Raw genomic sequence first — 22,730 nt, 5'->3', positions numbered from 1 at the left:
TTCCCCCTCCTATGGCTTAGCGGCAGGTATTTAGGCTAAGGACGCTAAAAACCAGATATCAATATCCGTGGTGGGCAGAGCACAGATAGCCCGTTGTACAGCTTTGCGCTTAACAACAACCAACCAATTCAGCGTATAAAAAAATTGAAATAGCTCATCTAAGTAATGGAGGGCAGATAACATGGTTTGTTCCATGTTCAGAAATGATACTCGCATTTCGAATTTATTGTCACGATATTTGGATTGGGTAGTATATGTTAAAAGTGTGACCGTTTGAAAATAAACAGCGACCTCATAACAAGGTTTCTGACATAGATGGACAGTGACATATCTTAGAAGGTAGTTGGTTATTTAGGGGTCAAGGATAGAAACCTTTAAGACTATTTAATAATGATAAACAAATGCAAGTCTTTATTTCTTTGGTTGTTTCGGAACAAAGATACAAAAATCTGTCTACCGCAGAGAATCGAACCCCGGATTTTAGAGTTACAAGTCCGTAAATTATTGTCAAGATTCGTCACCCTTTCAATATTCTTTTAAACTAATGACATCTGAGAAACTGAATCATATTAAATCAATGGATCATAAATTACGACATAATAATATCGTTAACATAATTTGTGTTTAGATTATTGACATAGTTTATGAGAAATATTAAAAAATGTAGTTTTGTATAGATGCTGATATATCAGTTGTCATAGAGAAATACATCATTACAACGGACTTAGTTTCAGGAAGAAGGCAATGTCTTGACAAAAAGACACCTTAAAAGACAACGTATAAACTTATTAGAGACGTCAGGGCTTGTAATGCTTTTCAACCCCAATGACATCATGAGCCAATTAAAAATTATGCGATTGTTTGCGACTTTTTTACTTAAAATATTTGCAGTTTGAGCTAAACGGTATCCGCTGTTTACAGTATGTATACTTCCTCGTGCAAATCGATGTGTCAGTTTATATATGTTATTGCTGGTTGTTTATTTGTTTGTTTCAGATGGGAAAATGTACACTGAGCTATTTATGCTATGTTACTAAACGCGAATATTAAACCTTGAATTTCTAGTGTTAGAAGCCCTGAAGGTTATCATTGCGTTACCAAGTTGGTGGGCTACTTCAGTTACTAATTTGGTACTTAATTTGAATTTATGAATCATTTACTTTTGTATCACACTAAAAATATTGTAGACGGTTACTATTAGATATCTGTTATAGCATTGTTTATCGATAAAGAAAATGTTCCCCGTGAGAACAGCGGTAAGTTTACGGATTAAAAAACGTTAAGGTCTAATGTTCAGTTCCTCATGGTGGACACAGCAGATAGCCCAATCTAACTTTATTATAAAAACGAACTAACTAAATAAAAATACTAGTCCATGTACGAAGATAACGTGATGAGACCGCTGAAATAGGTGTAGGGAACCTGTCGTCCTCAAACGCTGGCGGACTATGGAAAGCATGCAGGGAAGACGGGAATGCTTTGAAAGTTATATACTTACGACGTAGCATTTTACATTAAGGACATAGCAATTGAACTGTAACGACGTAACTTATAACGCTCTATAATCGTTTTTATATTACAAATTCAACTTATGTATGTATATATACGTGCTTGTGTGTTTGTATTCACACAAAATTAGATATTGAAATAGACGCTTGAGATAAAAATAATAACGTATATACTATGTGTTACAGTCAAAATGCATGTAACATGAGAAATTGCATAACCAGTTTTACAGACATGTTTTGTATAATTTAAGGAAAACGTATAACCGGTTTCATTAACCTGGAGAAGATATATAATTATTTCACTGAAGTGTTTTATTCAATGTAGACAAACATTTTATCTGGTTTCACCGGTGTTTCAAGAGAAGGTGTAGTTTTACTGGCGCGTTTTGTAAAACATAAAACAAGTTACTAAGTTTAATGATATGATTTATAATAATATACGTAATCGGGGCCCGGCATGGCCAGGTGGTCAAGGCACTCGACTCGTAAACTAAGAGTAGCGGATTCCAATCCTCCTCACACCAAATATGCTCGCTCTTTCAGCCGTGGAATCGTTATTATGTGTTGGTCAATCCCACCATTTGTTAATAAATGAGTGGCCCAAGTTCTATCGGAAGGTAGGGTAAAGGAGATTGTGGCGATTCCTCGCTTTTAGGGTTAGCTGTAACATCATAGATGAGAAATAGAAACATTAATGTAGCAACTTCCATGAATTAAAGACACATAGTGGCACGAGCCTTGCATTGACCTATTTAAATTTACGATACGAAATTAATTTCTGTCTTTTTATGAAATAATTCGAGGCTATTTCCATACTCAGCTGATTAGGTTTTGTTTGTTTTTTTAATTTTGCTTTTTAACCCGTGCACTATGGAACGTCAACTTTCGGGAATCTACGTGTTATAGACGAGACACCCAACCAAGTTGGCCTCGTTATAGTTAGGGCCAGCTTGAAACCACCGGTTTTTAATGCGAAACTCTGGCAAGTCAAAATGAATAATTTCATTTAAAAGTCAAATATTTCTGTCCTCACCTCCTTGTAGCTCAGCGGTAGTTCACGAAACTTATAACGCTAAAAGTCAGATTTCGATACCAGCGATAGGAACAACACAGGTAATCTATTATGTGGCTTTTGCGCTTAACAACAAATAGTATTTCCGAGTATTTGGGTAATTAAAATATCTAACACTAGGGGAGCGCATCTTATCGGGTTATTCGTTTGGAGTTTGTGTTTGAATTTCGCGCAAAGCTACTCGAAGGCTATCTGTGCTAGCCGTGCCTAATTTAGCAGTGTAAGACTAGAGGGAAGGCAGCTAGTCAGCACCACCCACCGCCAACTCTTGGACTACTCTTTTACCAACGAAAAGTGAGATTGATCGTCACATTATAACGCCTCCACGGCTGGGAGGGCCAGCATGTTTGGTGCAACCGGGATTCGAACCCGCGATCCTTGGATTACGGGCCTATTTGTTTGACTCAGCTTGTAAGAGTTCTTTTTGTTTGGTCTTGTTTTCTTTTCCAGAGAGCTCGGCTTTCAGGTGGTTAAGGCGTTATAATGTTACGGTCAATCCCACTATTCGTTGGTAAAAGAGTAACCCAAGAGCTGGAGGTGGGTGGTGCTGACTAACTATCTTTTCTCTAGTCTTACACTGCTATATTATGGACGACTAGCGCAAATCGCCCTTCAGTAGCTTTGCGCGAAATTCAAAAACCAAAAACAAACCTCTTTACATGTACGGCTTATTACGTTTTGTCAGTTTTATTTTAAGGAAAAAAATAATCAAGAGGGAATCATCAATAGCCGCGGAACTTGAAAGTCTTTTATCTGTGAAACTTTTTTTTTTTCGTTTCATTAGTTATATGTTTGTGTACCACAAATAGGAAGCGTGGGACGCGTGTAGAATCAACCTGATTTCATTAGTCATCACAATCTCTACCCTGAAATAGAAATTTTTTTAGGTAGGATTAAAATAACTTAATCTATCGGACCTTGGGAGTAGTCAAATACATCAGCCGAAAGAGTTTGACCTCCTAGATTCAAAACTTTAATTACATCTCATATCGATCAAAAGGTGGCACTCAGAAACAACAACAAAAACAAACTCAGAGCCATTCTGTGAGCCGCTATGCCATGGTTAAAGAGAAGCATATGAACCTCAGTTTTTCACCAGCAGCTTCGCTGGACTGAGCTTCATGTTATAAAAATAATGGTGACCAGATTTCTGAAGCGAAAAACCAGGACACCCCAGCTCTTGTCTCTGATTTCAAGTTTCAAGTTTTTTTATTTTTGGGGGAAGCGGGGTTCTTTCCTCTGGTCAATAGTTTAAAATTAGAGGCTGCGGCGTTTAGTTGTTTTTTTTTTTAATTTTGCGTAAAACTACACGAAAGTTATCTGTGCTAGCCGTCCTTAATTTAGCAGTGTAAGACTAGAGGGAAGGCAGTTATTCATGACCACTACCGCCAACTCTTGGGCTACTCTTTTACCAACGAATAATGGGATTGACCGTCACATTATAACGCTGAAAGGGCGAATATATTTGGTGTGATGGTCATTCAAACCCACGAACCTCTGATAAAGAGTCAAGTGCCTTAACCAACTGGCCTTGCCGGGCCCACTTGTTTTGAGCTGTTCCACAATAACTACTAAAAAAAAGTCTGGTCACTTTATTAAATCAAGATTTAGTGAAAACTAAATTTCTCGATACTCCAAACTTAATTTATATAAATTTGTTATTTTGCTTTTGAGTTTAAGATATTTTTATACTTTTTCCTTGTTTTGTTTCTGAAATATGCGTATAGCTGTCCCTAATTTTGAACTGACAGACTAGAAGAAAGACTGCTAATCAGCAGTAATCATATTCAGATCTTGTTTGATCGAATAGTGCGACGAGTCTTGAACCGTGAACTCTTGAATTCACAGTACGGGGACACTAACCACGCCTCGACCCGTTCTTGTTTGGTAGAATTAAGCAGCACAGAATACAGATTAAAGATGAAAAACACTGTGGCCAGTGGTCAGCATCTTTAGGCTCTTTAAGATATAAATAAACTCTAACGTACCAACAAACAGGGAAAGGAGCTAGCACAAACAACGTCAAAGATATGTTATGTAAGCATAATGTTTCGGTGAAACATTACAACTCTATTAATGTTCTAAACTTTTTAAATTTACGTCCTATAGAAGTTAAGTCAGTCCATATTTTAATACCAAAGGGGACCCCTTCCCCATGGCCAGGTGGTTAGGGTGCTCGACATCATAATCTGAGGGTTGAGGGTTCGAATCCCATCCCTGTCATCCCAAACATGCTGGATTTTTAGCCGTGGGACGTTATAATATTAGGGAAAATTCCACTATTCGTTGTAAAAGAGTAGCCTTCCCACTGCTAAATTAGGGACGTCTGACGCAGATAGCCCTCGTGCAAATTTGATCTTAGTTCAATTAGGTTCGGCATGGCCAGGTGATTAGGGCACTCGAATCATAATCCGAGGGTTGCGGGTTCGAATCCCATCACACCAAAAATACTCGCCCTTTCAGCCGTGGGTGCGTTATAATGTAACGGCCAATCCCACTATTCATTGGTAAAGCAATAGCCCAAGATTTGGCAGGGGCTGGTGATGACTAGCTGCTTTCTTCTAGTTGTACACTGCTAAATTGGGAAAGAATAGCGTAGATAGCCCTTGAGTAGCTTTGCGCGAAATTTCAAAACCAAAAACTAAAGAAATGTCTTTTCCTGACGTAAGACTGTTTTAATTAATAGGGTTGGGTTATAAATATTCGTGTATGAGACAAGTTTCTGTACTCGTTTTGCGGCGTGATTTGCTCCACATTTGTGTGTGTGTGTTTCTTCAAATATCCTAAGCAAAAGCGTCGTAGTTCTATACGATTGTGTTCTGTGTCTAATATTTTCGAGAAATTTTTGGAAGGAGCTGCTTTATTATTATTATGAAATGGGTGTTCTTCTCGAATTAAGCCCCCCCTATTCACGACATGAGTTCGCCCGTGCACTTACCTTCTACTGTACAATCACGAATGCTGGTATAATAGACTACGAGGTGAGTGTGGTTAGATAAGTGGTCGGTTTAGTCCTTGAGTGTTGTGTTGAGAAATAACTCCACAAACCTTCGTTATTGTAATTTATTTTGCTTATTTTTGTTTTCCAACAGCCTGTTGAAGTGGGTTTTTATCGTTGTTTTCTATAAAAGACGCCCATCTGAGGTACTAATTTTACTATTTGATTTGGTAACTACATATTTCGATGTTATATTTAATATTATACAGGTATTGATTGCTAATGAAACGTAAACAGGTAAGTTCAGTAATTTTCTTTCGATTCGTAAAAAAAGTATTTTCGTGTGTTTTAATAGCATTTAGGAACTACTGAGCATAATGTATTTCAAGACGACTGGTATGGATATTAAAACTTTTACTAATAAAGCAGCGAAAAACATTTCGACTTTTGTTAACCTGAAGATGACCTAAGAAGGTCGAAATTTTGTTCTCTGCTTTATTAGTGAAAGTGTTAATACCCATACCAGTCGTCTTGTGCTACGTTTTTACTTAAGTAGGTTTCTCGTCATCACGAATTGTACATAATATTAAGTAAGATAGAAAGGTAGAAATAAGTTGTATTTTTAATACCCAGTTTCTCTCCCACCCCCAAAGAAAACACACAAAAATGTAGCTTTGGAATGTAGTTTAAAAGTTAGAATAAATGTTGTATTTATTATATGGAACTAAAGTTTTCGTTTACTGGTTAACTGTGTAATATGATGGCGTCAAACTACTGAGGCTTCGTTATGTTAACATGTTGACATGAGAAACAATTTACTTGCATAAAGTGAAACACTGATGTCACAAACCGTCCTAGAAGGATTGAAGTAAAAAGAAACAAAGGAACGTGTCCAGACTTTGTTTTACGTATACTGAACAAATGTTTTAATTTGTGTCTGTGCTATATTTGATCGAAAGGTTTTTTCTTTCTTGTGTCTGTGCTTGTGCGTCGGTTAACATTTCCTGTCAGGCTCTCCTAGCGAGTCCTAATGCTCGGTTGGCTTTCCGAGGTGCGGATCACAAAGCCCTAGATTCGAACCCGGGATATTCTGCCGAACGTGCCTACATGTTCAGTTATGGACGCTTTATAAAAGTTTCAATCTCGTTATTCGGTTAAGAGTACCAGTGTAAGCGGCGAGTGCTGTTTTGACTGTTTCTTTTTTACAAAATTGATAAATTAAAGTTATAAAAATCACTAAATTTAAAACGTCCAATATTAAAGCTAAGTAGGAAAATAACAAAATATAAGCTGTTATTATGTGGTAATATGGAAGACTGAACCTAAACAGTTCTGGACGTATTCCTGGAGATGTCACAATTTTTTTTCTCCTCGCTGGCTCGTTATAAAGTTCATATTTCGGTTCATCATAGGAATACAGTTTTAATGTGTACTACAGTGATTAGGCCTTACTTAAATGAAGCAGTCAGTAACTATGGCAGCTACCATTACGTGTGTGAGAAAGTTGTATTTGTTTTCAAGTTTTTCTGCAGTCACGTGAGCGTAGACCTGTCGTTCTCGGCTTCTACAAATCGTATGCACCTCTTATTAAATCGAGCCATAACTTTATCCATACATCGCGTCTTGCATGGCAGGTCAGAGTAATACTACTACTACTATTCAGTGTTGAGGGGGCATATCCCTCTTCAGAACTCAAATTTTCTTTCTTTTTTTAAACGTTCCTTAATATAATTTCTGATTTGGTCACTACACTTGTATCAATGTTTTCATCCACCCCACTCCACTTAGGAAAGCTGTAACCGAGACTGGGTCATTAGTGAATATTTATGATTATATATGTTATTGTTTATATAAGATGAAGAACAGAATAAATTGACGGACGCATCGTTTTTGAAGTCTTTTTTTTTTTTGTCTTTTTTAAATTGTTGAAGGTTGGTCGTTGATGTAAAGGATTCTTCTAGATGCTTTAGAAACGTCACTTCAATATTTCTTGTTCAGCTGGCATGACTGGTAGTGCTTCAAAACAATGAAAAACGTCACTTCAATATTTCTTGTTCAGCTGGCATGACTGGTAGTGCTTCAAAACAATGAAAAACGTCACTGCAATATTTCTTGTTCAGCTGGCATGACTGGTAGTGCTTCAAAACAATGAAAAACGTCACTGCAATATTTCTTGTTCAGCTGGCATGACTGGTAGTGCTTCAAAACAATGAAAAACGTCACTGCAATATTTCTTGTTCAGCTGGCATGACTGGTAGTGTTTCAAAACAATGAAAACGTCACTGCAATATTTCTTGTTCAGCTGGCATGACTGGTAGTGCTTCAAAACAATGAAAACGTCACTGCAATATTTCTTGTTCAGCTGGCATGACTGGTAGTGTTTCAAAACAATGAAAAACGTCACTGCAATATTTCTTGTTCAGCTGGCATGACTGGTAGTACTTCAAAACAATGAAAAACGTCACTGCAATATTTCTTGTTCAGCTGACATGACTGGTAGTGTTTCAAAACAATGAAAAACGTCACTGCAATATTTCTTGTTCAGCTGGCATGACTGGTAGTGTTTCAAAACAATGAAAAACGTCACTGCAATATTTCTTGTTCAGCTGGCATGACTGGCAGTGCTTCAAAACAATGAAAAACGTCACTGCAATATTTCTTGTTCAGCTGACATGACTGGCAGTACTTCAAAACAATGAAAAACGTCACTTCAATATTTCTTGTTCAGCTGGCATGACTGGCAGTGCTTCAAAACAATGAAAAACATGATTTCACAAAGACTCGTGAACGAAATTATTATAATTAACAGAACTTTCCGTTTGATACAGAAAGTAGTTTAAAGTTCTAATATAAGGGTTGGATGAGTAGTGAAATAAGATGGGATTAAAAAAAAACCCAACAAACTAAAGCCATGGACGCCAAGTTGAGAAAGGTATTGTGAGACATGGGTTAATAGTTCATTGCATAAGTAGCAATAAGTACTGGAGACAGGGATTTAATGGGCTTCAAGTGTGGAAACAAGTTCATGATGAAGTTACCACCCGATCTACAAGACTGCAGCTAACAGTTTCCACGTATACCACCAACATAGTTCATCAGTTTTTTTTTGTTGTTGTTTTCTTCTTCTTCTTTGTTTGTTTTGTTTCTCTTTCTACCCAGCTACTTCCGGGCACGGTCTGGGTAGATTATTCGGCGCCCAGGCCGTGAAAGTGGGTTTTCTCGGGGTACTCCCGTTTCCCCCCACAGCAAAATCTCTGGCATCGGACCTGTAGGTCCCAGCCTCATTCTGAAAAGGGCCGTTTACCCAGTCAAGGGTATCTAATCAATCACAGTAAATTTCAAAAATCAATTCGCCAGCCGCCAGTGTACTCCGTCCTCGAGCCAAGGTCTGGCTCACTTCACTTTCGCTGCTTTCGTCCAGTTCTCCCGTCCTTCCTCTCACTCACAAATACACCACTCCATTTTTTGAAATGTTAAAAATAAAGTAAAAATCCCACGGATATTTTAAAACATTTCTCATGTAAGGGGACGAAGAGGAACTACAAAGTTCCTGAACACCCCAGTTGGGGAGAGAACTCTTCTGATTTCTCTCTCTCTAAACTGAACCATTGCCACGTTAGTTTAGTTGGTTAGTTTAGACAGGGATTGTCGAATGAAGTCATAATTGCTCAATGGTCACAAGTCCGTTGAGGCCAGCGACTGCAGAAGACTTTACTAACTTATTAGCCGTACACATGAGAAAACACCGTATTATTTATTTTAGAGGGTACATGTCGTGGTTCCTTGACGTGTGCTCGTTGTGGTGACAAGGACCATGATGTGTACGAGTGTGAAACGGACCCTTATTGCGTCAGTTGCAATAGCTCTCACTCATTCTACTTTCGTTCTTGCCCTAAATGGTTGGAAGAAAAAGAGGTGCAGCGTTTGAAGACGATTCAAAACATTACTTTTCCTGAGGCTCGCAAGTTGCTGTCCACCACTTCATCTCGGACGTATGCTGCTGCACTTTGTTCCACTACTACAGTGGAAGTGTAGACGGATCTCTCTGTGCCTCTCAAAGAATCGTTCTCAAAACAAATGAAAAGCCTCTTGACCTCCATGGTTAAAAAGGTTGATGAATCAACTTCAACACCCATCTTTGTCCCTTACATACATTCCAGCAAACCTCAAGATCCACTTCATTTGGTTCTAGATACATCTTTTTTTCCCACTCCAGGATGCAAAACGACCCTTTGTTCACGTTCTCAGTCACTGGAATCCCCTTCCAACAGCAAAAACCTGCCCAATCGATCCAGGGCAGGATCCATGGAGGTCGATAAATTTCCCTCGAATAATGACAGTAAGGAAAAAAGACGTGGTCGTAAACAGAAGGGTTCTCCACCCAATTTGCCTACACATAAATAAAAATGGCCACCTTGATGCAATGGAACTGTCGAGGTTTACGTTCTAATCTTGGTGACATCAAAGCACTGATTGCTTTCAACCATCCTCTGTCTCTCCTTCAGGAAACCTTTCTGAAACCTGCCAATACAGTCACTTTTAGACAATTTTCTTTGTACAGAATTGACAGGCTGTGTGATGAACGAGAGCATGGAGGGGGTGGCACTGTTGGTTGATCAGCATGTGCCCACCCTGTCTTTGCCACTCGACACACCCTTGGAGGTCTTACCCATCCGTGTTTCCTTGGGGCATACCTTCACTGCTTGTTCTCTCTACCTGTCACCTGGAAAGACCTTGATGCTCTCATTGAACAGTTGCCGTCTTCCTTTATAATTCTGGGGGACTTTAATGGACATCATCCCCTCTGAGGAAGTGCTGATGTTGATAGGAGGGGTCGCTCTGTAGAGCATATGCTCTCTGATCACAACCTTTCTCTTTTCAATACTGGTTCTTCTACTTATTTTCATACACTTACTCGATCCTTTACTGCTATTGATCTCTGAATTGACTCCCCTTCACTATTCTTCCATTATTCTTGGAGGGTTGACAATAATCTACGAGGCAGTGATCATTTTCCTATAATTTTGAGAGAGAGTGGCCGTGGTTGATGTCACCCAACCCGCGTGCCCTGGTGGAAGCTGGATGGAGCAAACTGGCCCTCTTTCACTGCTCTCGCAGAACTTGATCCTGCCATTATCTGTAAGCCATCAATAGATGACTGTGTGGCAGCAGTAACTGACTGTATTATATAAGCAACTGCTCAGTGTATTCCTAAAACCTCAACACGTTTTCCACGATATCATTGTCCGTGGTGGAATCTTGCCTGCCACATAGCACGGAAGGCTCAAAACTGGATCTGGGATACTTTTCTATGTATCCCACACTCTCGCACTGCATTGCTTTCCAGCAGGCCCGTGCACGTGCTTGGTGGGTAAGACGTCAAAGCCAGAAGGAATCTTGGATTAAGTTCACAACTGGCATACCTTCTACCACCAGTTCCGAAGTCATATGGGACAAGATTCGAAAGGTCAGTGGGCGGTATAATTCTGTCCCCCTCTCGATCTTGCTCTCTGATGGCCAGGAAGTAGTTAATACCTGGAGCATCGCCGATACTCTAGTCTAGGTGAAAGCTTTTGCCGGGTATCTAGCACTTCTGCTTCTTCCTTCACCTTAGCCATCAAGACTCAGGCAGAGTAAGCACCTCTGTTCTTTCGAGCTGATTGTCTCTATGACTATACTCGTCCTTTTACACTGGTGGAACTCAAATTGGCCTTTCATCGGTTTGGCAGTACATCGGTTGGATCTGATGAGTACATTATGAAATGCTGCGCCATCTATCTCCTGCTTCTCTTACTATTCTTCTGCTTGTTTTTAACCACATCTGGCAGGAGAATGTTTTTCCTGTTGCCTGACGCCAGGCTATTGTCCTACCTTTCTCTAAGCCTGGGAAGTATCCCAAGATTCCTTCAAACTACCGTCCAATTGCTTTGACGAGCTGTCTCTGTAAGACCTTGGATAGGATGGTTAATGCTCGTCTTGTATGGTTCCTCAAATCAAACGACCTCCTTTCGCCTACCCAGTGTGGATTACAACAACAGCACTCCACCATGGACCACTTGATCCAACTTGAAATATCAATCAGAGAAGCCTTTCTCAAACGACAACATCTTGTATCAGTATTCTTTAATATTGAGAAAGCTTATGGTACAGCATGGAGGTATGGAATTTTGCAAGACCTCTCTCTCTATATATACATATATGGGTTATGTGGCCATTTGCCCATTTTTATTAGGTTTTCAATGGACAGGCGATGTGGGTTCGACACTTTCCCGTTCTTTTCTACAGGAACTTGGAGTCCCTCAGGGCTGTGTTTTGAGTGTCACACTTTTCAGTATAAAGATTAATGCCATCACTGAACAACTCCCTCTCGCTGTTGTAAACGGGCTCTATGTTGACCACTTTCACATCTCATGTCAATCGTTGAACATGAGGTATATTGAGCGGCAGCTACAGACTGCCCTCAATAATTTACTGAAGTGGGCCACAGCAAACTGTTTTAACTTCTCTCTCTCTCTAAAACCATTTGCATGCACTTTTGCTGCCAACAGGGTATTCACCCTGATCCTGAACTCCGTATCAGTGAAGTGCTGCCTGTGGTCCCTGAGAGAAAGTTCTTTGGGCTTATCTTTGACCGTAAGCTGATCTTTATACCACACATCAAGCAGCTATGGGTCAAATGTACAAGAGCACTGAACATTCTCTGTGTCCTCTTTTTCCACTACTTGAGGAGCGGATCGATGTTCTATATCGTGTTCTTATTTGATCGAAACTCAACTATGGATCACTGGTCTATGGCTCTGCCAGAACCTCGGGCTTGAAGATGCTGAACCACATTCATCATTAGGGACTTCGGATTCGCATCGGGCTTTCTGCACTTCCCCAGTTCAGAGCTTATATATACGAGGTCTGTTCAAAAAATACGCGGACTGTTTGAATTGCGCGGCTCCAGTTGTTTCAGGGGAATCCGCTTGGTGTCGCTAGGTTTGCACAGATCAGCTAATTACGACGCCATTTCCCGATTGCATGTATCTTTATTTGTGTATTAGCTATGCGGTTTTAAGTGAAGTGCGATTTTTTCGTTTGGCGGATTTCAGAATGAATGACCTGAAGGAACAACGACGTGCTGTGAAATTTTGTGTTAAACTTGGAAAATCTGCGTCTGAAACTTTTGCTATGCTTGGCACGGCTTACGGTGATGTTGCTTTGAAGCGTACGGCATGTTTCAAGTGGCATGAACGTTTTAAGGATGGTCGACAGTCCATTGAAGATGATGAGCGTCCTGGACGTCCTTCCACGTCAACTGACGACCCACACGTCGACAAAATCAACACCCTGGTGCAGGCAAATCGACGTCTGACTGTCAGGGAGCTTGCTGAAGACTGTGGGATATCAGTTGGATCTTGTTACGAGATTTTGACCGAAAAATTGAAGATGCACCGCGTTGCTGCGAAATTTGTGCCTCAGAACTCGTGCGTTTTTGGCCAAACACTCAATCACTGTTCTTCCCCACCCCCCCTACTCACCTGACCTTGCTCCTTGCGATTTTTTCTTGTTCTCCAAACTCAAAAGACCCTTGAAAGAAAGAAGATTTGAGACGATTCCCGAGATTAAGGGAAATGCGACGAAGGAGCTGGAGGACATTACAAAAGAAGCGTACCAGGACTATTTCAACAAGTGGAAACACCGTTGGGATAAGTGTGTGCGTTGGGGAGGAGAGTACTTTGAAGGGGTCCCAGACCTGTAACTTCTAAATAAAGTACATTTTGTTTTATGACGTCAGTCCGCGTATTTTTTGAACAGCCCTCGTAGTCTCATGAACCTTCTTTGCACCTCGGCCGTTTCCAACTGTCTTTTACTAGGTGCATCGAAACTTCATTCCTTACCAAAGCATCCCACCTGGGATTGTGTGTTCCTTCTTCGGTGGGCCATACGTTTTCAAAACAGACGATCTGCCATTGCTCTTTTGGCCTTCGTATCCAGACGCAGTTGAATTAATTGGGTCTGTCCTTGGATAACATTGCTGTATCCACTGGTCAGCTCATCCCACCGTGGCTTCTTACAGTCCCCAAATGTGACCTATGTTTAAGTCATCTGAGAAAACAGACACTCTCGATTTGCTGAGAATCTTTTGAACCATCCTTTCATTCCTATTTATACAGATGGTTCGAAATCAGGTGACTGTGTGGGCTCTGCTATGTTTTGTTGTGATTCGCTGGTTGCGCACAGAATTCCCTCTACAGCTTCTTTGTTTACTGCTGAACTGTTCGCCATTTTTCTTGCCCTGAACCACTTAGAAGCTAAGCAGTACTCAAACTGCACTATTTATACTGACTCGCTTTGTTCTCTACTGGCCCTGGAATCACTTTACGTTATTTCACACCCAGTTCTCGCCGATATTCGAAACCGACTGGCCTAGTTCTCATTGACAACTACTTCTATCAAGTTTTTCTGGAAACCGAGCCACGTTGATATTCGCGGGAACGAGCTCACCGACACCGCAGATAAATCTATCTGCTCTGGCACTATCACTGTGCCTGTTCCATTACATTGACTATGGTCCTGTATTCAAGGCTCGGCTCCGTGACAGCTGGCAATCGACTTGGAATGAGGAACGCGAAAACAAGCTTTTCCAAATAAAACCCTATATTGGATTTTGGCCATCTTGCTTCTATAAGGATCGGAAGGGAGAAGTTGTTCTAACTAGACTATACATTGGTCACAGTTTTTTAACTCATCGTTTTATTTTATCTGGAACTAATGCACCAGTGTTTAGTCTGTATAACACTTGGGTCACAATAAGCCACATTTTACTTTCTTGTCATCGTTACGACTCTCAATGATGGCACCATTTTAAACATGTTCTGTCCCAAGGTTTATCCATAACGTTAGACAGTGTTATTGGTGATGGTGACACTATCCACCTTGGTAATGTTTTTATTTTTTTAAAGGCCATTAATTTTTTAATGCTATTTAAGTTGTTTTTTTAATTTATTCATTAGACCTTTTTTAATGTGATTCCCTTTTAAGAATCACAGTCCATCTAGTTCGATTTGAAATTAGAAAATGGCCGTGACATCAAATAACTCGAAACCAGGACTGGACAGGTCAACTTCAGGTGACTAACGGTGGTTTTTGTACTTACCTGTCAGTCTTCCTGACAAGTTATGATTATTACAGTTACCTTACAGAAAGGCCCTTTACAACTTGTATTACTGTAGTTTTTCTCTTACTGCTGTAGACTGGATGTAAACATTGGTTTTAATGCTATTTATGTTTTTTTAAAACTTTGTTTTGTTTTAAGAATTTTAATAAATTTACTTTAACTTTTTACCGGATGTTTGACGCAGACAGCCTAGCTGCTTTGTGTCATAGAACTAAATCAACAAACCAATGAAATTCGGTAGCATTACAAGTCTTTTGTAGAGAAAAAACGAAAATTTTCAGTGAAGAGTTTTTTTGGCTAAAAATAAACGATTTAATAAAGAAAAATGAGTACTACATGTTGTCGTAATTACTTTTATCAAAAACATTACAAGTAAAATTTATTTGAAGCTAAGCACAAAGCTACACAATAAGCTATCTGTGTTCTGCTCACCACGGGTATCGATAAACGATTTCTAGCGTTGTAAGCGCGGAGACATGCGGGTGCTACATGCAAATTAACATAAAAATAGCTAAATAGACAGATTTTACTTTTTTGTTTAATTTTTCTTTCCAAATGCCATTTGAAAGATTAAACCTAAGAATTTAAAGGAAAAAACAAACAAATTGTAAAGAGAGAACGAAGTATACAAATGAGACAATGTTAGTAATATAAATAATAAATTACAGAGAGGACTGTCAGACTTTGTCATGGCAATCGATATATACTCTCTTATGTTTTGTTCGGTGGTTTTAACTGTAAAACCAGTCGAAAGCGAAATAACTTATAAAATCGTTAAAGTGTACTGTTTATGGTAAAACGTGGATTGTTTTTTGTTTTTTTCTAATTTAAAAATATATGTCGGCAAGACTTGTTTTAGTTCGGGTATCCTCGACACAAAATCGGCATTTCGTGTTTCATACAGTATTTTAAATCGACGAGAAATAGTGTGATAAGGTGTAAAAAAAAAAAAAATTGAATCCGTAGTTGACCTATGAACCGCAAAACGTGTCACGTCATCAATTTTGTCCCGTATTTGTTGGATATTAGGTAAGAATTTTGAACTCGTCCGCACCTGGCGTGGAGTAAGATTCTATTGTAATTTACTGTGATGTAACGTTTTTTTTTTGTGATTAAAAATGAAAAATACATTTTTTTAATTCCTTTAGAATAATTCTAAAACTTCCAGTTTTCATCAGAGTTATGTCAAACATTGTTTTAGGTTTGTTTTGGTGTTCCTTCCTCCTTAAATTTCCTGTCGTCACTTCCACCAGTGATGGCGGTGGAGTTTGTTTTCACACTAGCGCGTGTTTGTTTGTTTGTGTGTGTTTGTCGGCGAGATTTCTCTTAAACTGCTGAATGGATTTAGGTGAAATTGGATATACAGTTGGACTATGACCCACCTGAGAAGTGATTAGTTTTTGGGAGGGCCAAGATCATTAAAGTTTGGGGGAAAAATCCATATCCGTTAACATGTTAACCGACTTTACACGCTGTTTGCTCTATAATTTCATCAGAAACGATTAATTTTGATGAAACTTGGTGGACTTAGTAGAATATTATTGCTCATTGTCCTGCCAACAGTGGTTTGTGTCCATTGGTAACGGCAAATACGATCAACTCTGCGCATCGGAGGTATAATCCCTACTGAGTGCGCCTCTAGCTTGCTGAAGAGTTTTACTCCTTTTTGTCTTTGTGGGGTATTATTGGGGCTACTTAACCTTTTTTTTCTATATCTTTAAGTACTCTCAAACGAACTTTGTCGAGACGAAGACCAAACTTCTCACAATAGTTTTTACTAATATGTTTGGTCAGTATCCCATCGTCGATTAATTATACAGAAGTTTACTCTTATTACGAAAAATATGTTAGTGAGTAAATGTTGCTCTTCCAATGAGACCGCGAAAAGTTTAGAGTGGTTTGATTTGAATTTCGCGTAAAGCTTCATGAGGACTAGCCGTCGTAATTTAGCAATTCAAGACTGAAGCTAGTCATCATCACTCAAACTCTTTGGCCACTCTTTTTACCAACAAATAATGGGATTAATGGTTTCATTATAACGCTCCCAAGGCTGAAAAAGCGAGTATTTTTGGTGTGACGAAGATTCGAACCTGCGACTCGAGCGCCCTCTAACCACCTGACCGTGCCGGAGTGGTTAAGGTAGACAGGGCTCAATGTTATTTTGTTCTAAAGTAATCGGTAAATATTCAAGTGTGTCGGACTGCATATCAAATTAAGTGTTTGATATCATTCAACGAACAGGCGTCCGATATTCTGATGTAGGCGCGTTATAAAAGACTTAGTCAATTTCTTTATTCGGTTTTGAAAAGCCCTTGTGGTGACAAGCTACGTCAGTATGGGGGACTTGCTTCAGGGTGGGAGATGTAATACTTATCCTTTTAATTGTACTACAGGTGACTGACGGTGGTTCTTATACTTACCTGTTAGTCTTCCTGGTGGGTTATGATCATTACCATTTTGCAAGAGTAAGTACTTTACAACTTCTCTTACTCTGCTTTCTCTCTTAACATTGTAGACTAGGTGTCAACATTGGTTTTATGCTTTTTCTGTTTTTCAATGATGTTTTGTTTTACCTTCATTTCCTTTTATGTATTTTACTACATTTATTTTTACCTTTTTACTGGATGTTTGGCGCAGATAGCCTAGCTGCTTTGTGCCATGAAACACTAAATCAGTCAATCAATCAAACCTTTTAATTATACGTGGCAAGACTGCAAACTTCAGTTTTGTTTTCAATGGGTGAATAAAATATTTATAATATTGTTTTTCTTTTTTTTGTCAAAAAAATACTTTATTTTTCGAGACAACTGTCCGAGTGCACTGCATTATCTCTGATAAGGTCAACTCTCAGCTTTGAATTGGACCAAAAGAGAAAACAACCCTATAATATAACTTATTATTTTCGTTGCTCACAAAGTAAAACGACAAACTAGTACTAGATGTTAAGGGAAAAAAGTGTTCGACTCGTAATCCGAGGGTCGCGGGTTCGTATCCCCATTGCGCCAAACATGCTCGCCCTTTCAGCCGTGGGGGCGTTATAATGTGACGGTCAATCCCACTATTTGTTGGTAAAAGAGTAGCCCAAGAGTTGGCGGTGGGTGGTGAGGACTAGCTGCCTTCCCTCTAGTCTTACACTGCTAAATTAGGGACGGCTAGCGCAGATAGCCCTCAAGTAGCTTTGCGCGAAATTAAAAAAACAAACAAACATTAAGGGAAAAGAGAGAGGTGTGGGTGTCTGCAGCTCAATACGTTATCTTTAGCTCCCCAATTTTTAACACCTATGTGTTCCATCATTATTTTAAGACACTCGACTCGCAATCTGAGAGTCGCAGGTTCGAATCTCCGTCGCTGAAAATGTCTGCCTTTTCAGCCGTTGTAGGAGGGTTTCGATGTTTTGGCTAATCTTTCGATTTGTCGATCAAAATTAGCTTCAGAGTTGGCGGTGGGTGATGTTGAATAGCTTCCTTCTCTCTAGTCTGCTCCTTCAGGATTAGGGACGGCTAGCGCTGATAGCCCTCGAGCAGCTTTGGTACGACATTCAAACAAACAAAAATTACAATCTTGTTTAGAGAGGAGGAAGAGGTCTTGTGCACCTGATTCTCTTGGGTATTTAAAAATTAAACATACCCAAATACCCACACAAGAGAATCTTGTTTAGAGAGGAAGTGACCCTCCCAGGTCGCAAGCACAAGATTAAACAAGCTCGCGCAAATTATCGTGCCTACATATAAGGAGATTAAAAACCAATGTGTGCGAGAGTATCACGGTGAGAATTTGAAAAAACAAAACAAAAAACTCTTCTAAAACACAGAAAACCTTAAAGAAATCTTTAGTTTTGTTAATTTCTCAACATTTCCAATAATTTAATATATTCTTGGATCCATTTATTTTAGGTCATTTGAAACGTTCTCGTAGTGTTGGTGGATTTCTTTCAAAGAGTTCGGTTGTACGGCTTTTTCAGTTATTTTTTGTCCTCGTGTGTTATTGGAGAAACAGAATCAGCTATTATCTCATAATTTTTCACTTCTTTTCAAGAAGGTTTTAAAGAGTTTTTGTTTCACTTATTATTCGTCACATTAAACAAAATATTATCTATAACACGGAGCCATTGACGTAAATATTTTTTTTACGCGTAAATACCACAGAACGATATTAGCCATATTAGATAAAACGTCACCACTAATGACAGAGTTTCACAACACTCTATAATATTCTCTCAAGATTCCGCCCAACTCTCAGGACATTTATAAATCACCCATTCACGAGAATGACATTGTGTGCTGTTCCATTTTCACTGATCTATAACTGAATATGTGAGATAGTTACGTCGTCAGCGTAACAGAACATTTAAACTGTTTCTTGCATTGTATTCGAGGGAGGAGAAGCGGTCCACTTACAAAATAAATTTATAATTTTATTACGTGTACATCCACTGCTCGTGCTGACAACCCTTCGTTTGAATTTTCCGTTCCATCATTGTTATAGTAACTGACCAATTGAAATGCTGAAATAATATGTATAAAGAGTGAACACGATGGAAGGAAAGCTGGTTGTATTAACGGGTTCAATACACATCCAGTTTTAATCGACTACGCATTTCCATTTGTGTTATTACTACAAGGACGACTCCCTCAGTTTCCTTAACCTAGGATATGGAACTTGGAACATTAAGGTTATTTTCTTAAGAAGGAAGACTTGTTATTTTCGCGTGTCCCAATTAAAATTAATTGCAAGATAAGGTCCGTGTGTCATGCAGTTACACGCTTTCGTGATTAATTAGGCAGTGTAATTCGTTGCATTTCTGGTTGTACTTGCAAGGTATTGTTTATTTCGTATCTCTTGACTGGTTCTGTATTTATTGGTTATCTACACCCGTTGTTTGACAGCTTTCATCTCTGTACTGCAACCGTTTTCCCCTTCTCTCTACGACAAGGCCACCCATCCCACCGCGTTCGGCCGTTATTCTTATCGTCGGTCGCATCTAACAATGTATTAGGGTAACCCTGACTAGGCTGTTTTAAATCGCTTTCTCCGCCGACGTAAAATACGAAAAAAAAAACAAAAACGAGGTACAGCCATTGGTAGAAATTCTTCAATTTGAGGACTGTAAACTATTGAATGACTGAATCTGTTAATAAACGTCTGGTTAATCTTCAGCGAGTAATGATTTGTTACTTGAACAACAACCCACAAACACGCATTCTGTATACATTAGTTGAATAAGTATCGAGCCCCATCCATTGCAAATCGTCCGGCATGGCCAGGTGGTCAGGACGGTCGACTCGTAATCTGAAGGTCGCGGTTTCGATTCCCCTTCGCACCAAACGTGCTCGTTTTTTCAGTCGTGGGAGCGTTCTAATGTACGATCAATCCCACTATTCGTTGGTGAAAGAATAGTCCAAGAGTTGGCGGTGGGTAGTGATGACCAGCTGCCTTCCCTCTATTCTTACACTGCTAAATTATGGACAGGTAGCGCAGATAGCCCTCGTGTAGCTTTGCGCAAAATACAAAACAAACTAAACCCTTGGAAATAATGTAGATTAGATTAGGCCTATTACAGGACTTCTTAAAATATCTAAATGTTAGACCCATTTATTTAGGAATCTTAGGGGAGGAGAAAACAAATAAACAAAACAAACCAGTTGGTAATAGCAAAGTGAAAGTGCCTTCTAACTAAAACTGTAATCTTTTTGGGAAACAATAACACAAGGGTGCCAAGTGTAACTTTGTGGCCTAGATTTTAAAAACGTTTACAATTAAAGCTGTCTGCAATTTATTTATTGTATATACATCGTGGTTCTATCGCTCTGCTTCCCAGGAAACTTGCAGATTTCCACTAGCTAGTTTATATATGTCACTGTTCGTTTTAGTCCACAAGTCTGGTTTATTCAACTTCAAAGAAAGTTAATTTACAAATAAAAGGGGAGGAAAATTCCAGGAGATTATTAATTCATTTAAAGTACATATAATATAATTGATCAACCAGTTTCTCTAGTTCTGCACACTAGATATGTTACAAGATAATTATGTAACAACAACAACAAGTATACAAGATTTAACTGAAAACAAAAAAATTATAAACGCTATATCCATAACATGCAGGATTAATTTCGTTAATGGGTTTGTTTAATCTTTTTATTGTCGCATACAGATAGTTAACACGGTCATTCAGTTTGACCTTCTTTTCTCAATGGGTCTACTGCGCTTAAGTCGTTTATCAAACGTGGATTTTAAAATCAAGCAACATAAAAACACATATTGAGTAAATCGAATGACTCGACTATTCTTTAGGCCCGGCATGGCCAGGTGGACATGTTTTACTGTTATCCACATACTTATTTACAATCTCTGCTTGAAGGGCCGATGCTTTCCGAACGTCCCAATACCTTTAAATTACCTGTCACAGCTGGTACTTAGGTTTTGTTTCTAGTAGGCCGTTAGAAAAGCGTCCAGTTTAATTACTTATAATTCTAATTTCGTTTGAGCAAGCGTCATACATTAAAAATAAATACAAAAATATTAGATTCTTAAAGCACGTTTTGTTTACAACTGTATTAATATAAACGCCCGCGCACGTGCGTGACACGGACGTCATGTTAACGTGCCTTTTTTATTATTGTTATTGGTGTTGTTTTTTTTTCACGAATTCCACTGTTTCGCGATTATAATGGTCTGACAAAATTCACTCCTTAGTTCTGTTCTGTGTGTATGGAACTTTAATACAGATCTATCAAGCTGTGAGATTGTGTGTATTGAGTTACGTGAATAAATTACTGTTCTGAGATCAGTTAATGGTATTGGAAATTGTTAGCTCCAACTTCTAGAGTTCTGAATGTCTGGGTTGGGCAGCCGGGTTCGAGTCTTTATAATACCACAAAATATTCCCACTTTAAGCTGTGACTCAGTGCAGATGGTGAGTGGTGTGATAAATTGGGACAGTGGCACATATTTATAGTTTAACTTTACCGTAAAGTACCAATCATGGCGATGTGGGGGGCTGGCATTTAGGGCACTTATCTCGTAGTCTACGGGCCGCGGGTGCGAATCCCTTCACTGAAGATGTTCGTTTTATCAGAATATTTGCGCAAATTACACTAAAACCATATGGTTTTACCATATAAAATCGTACCTAGTTTTAAACTGATAGGGTAGAGGGAAGCTTTTCAACAGCACTCGTCACAACTTAATAGTGGGTTTTGATCCCTACCCTTATAACTCACTCAGGGCTTCAAAGTGCATTGTACAATGTTTGTTTGACAGTAATGAGACGTGAACAAATTACTCTGTATTCGCAGTCTGACAGGCTATCTATTGGGTCACACCCAACCATTTCTTATAATTCTAATCAGATTTTTTTTTTTCGTTAAATGTTATTGAAATGTCTAAGTTATCGTGATTGGCTTTTTCTTTCTTTGAAAACAATTCTTTACTCCAGTAATATTCTTCATTGAAATTATTCTAATGTATTCATTTTCCTAATTATTCTAATCGGATGGTATTTTTTGTTGTTTAAGTCCAGAGAGCGCTTCCGATCTTTGGGGCATTGCATCAACATCATTTCTGGGACACATTTACCTGGTGGTCCTAAATTAGCAATGAAAGATTAGAATGAAATCACTTAGGCAGCACTACTTACTACTAACCGTACGATTACTACTTACCGTCGAAGAGTGGAATTGACCTCCATGGCTGAAAAGACAAATGTTCGATAATGGGGATTCGAACTCAGGACCTGAAAGTTACGATTCGAACGTCCTAATTCGGACGGGGATTCGTTGTTAAAATTCTTGATGACGAGAAACCTACTTGAAATAAAAATGTATCTCAGAACGGCTGGTATGGGTATTAACACTTTTATTGATAAGGACAGAACAACGTTTCGACCTTCCTAGGTCATCTTCACGATAAGAGAAAAAGAATGTGAAAATGAACTAGGAAGGTCTAAACGTTGTTCTTTCCTTATCAATAAAAATTCGGCCTGCTATGGCCAGGTGGGTTAAGGCACTCGATTCGTGATCCGAGGGTCGCGGGTTCGAATCCCTGTCACAC

At 39.1% G+C, this 22,730-nt stretch overlaps 1 protein-coding gene across 4 annotated transcripts in view; it reads left to right on the top strand.

Moving 5' to 3' along the window:
• Window positions 1-5,568: 5,568 nt before the first annotated feature.
• The window catches only part of LOC143257369 (leucine zipper putative tumor suppressor 2 homolog), a 43,842-nt gene continuing 26,680 nt past the window's right edge, over window positions 5,569-22,730 (top strand). The window contains exon 1 of one of the 4 annotated variants that reach the window (XM_076515938.1): window positions 5,569-5,724. The gene's annotated coding sequence lies outside the window, so the exon portion shown is untranslated. Of the gene's footprint in view, window positions 5,725-5,751; window positions 5,816-22,730 lie in introns of those variants that run through there. The other 3 variants (XM_076515936.1, XM_076515939.1, XM_076515937.1) reach the window with 3 other exon arrangements.

This window comes from Tachypleus tridentatus, chromosome 7 (genome assembly GCF_004210375.1).
Source record: "Tachypleus tridentatus isolate NWPU-2018 chromosome 7, ASM421037v1, whole genome shotgun sequence".
Taxonomy (NCBI): domain Eukaryota; kingdom Metazoa; phylum Arthropoda; class Merostomata; order Xiphosura; family Limulidae; genus Tachypleus; species Tachypleus tridentatus.
This window is presented reverse-complemented; position numbering and strand designations above follow the sequence as displayed.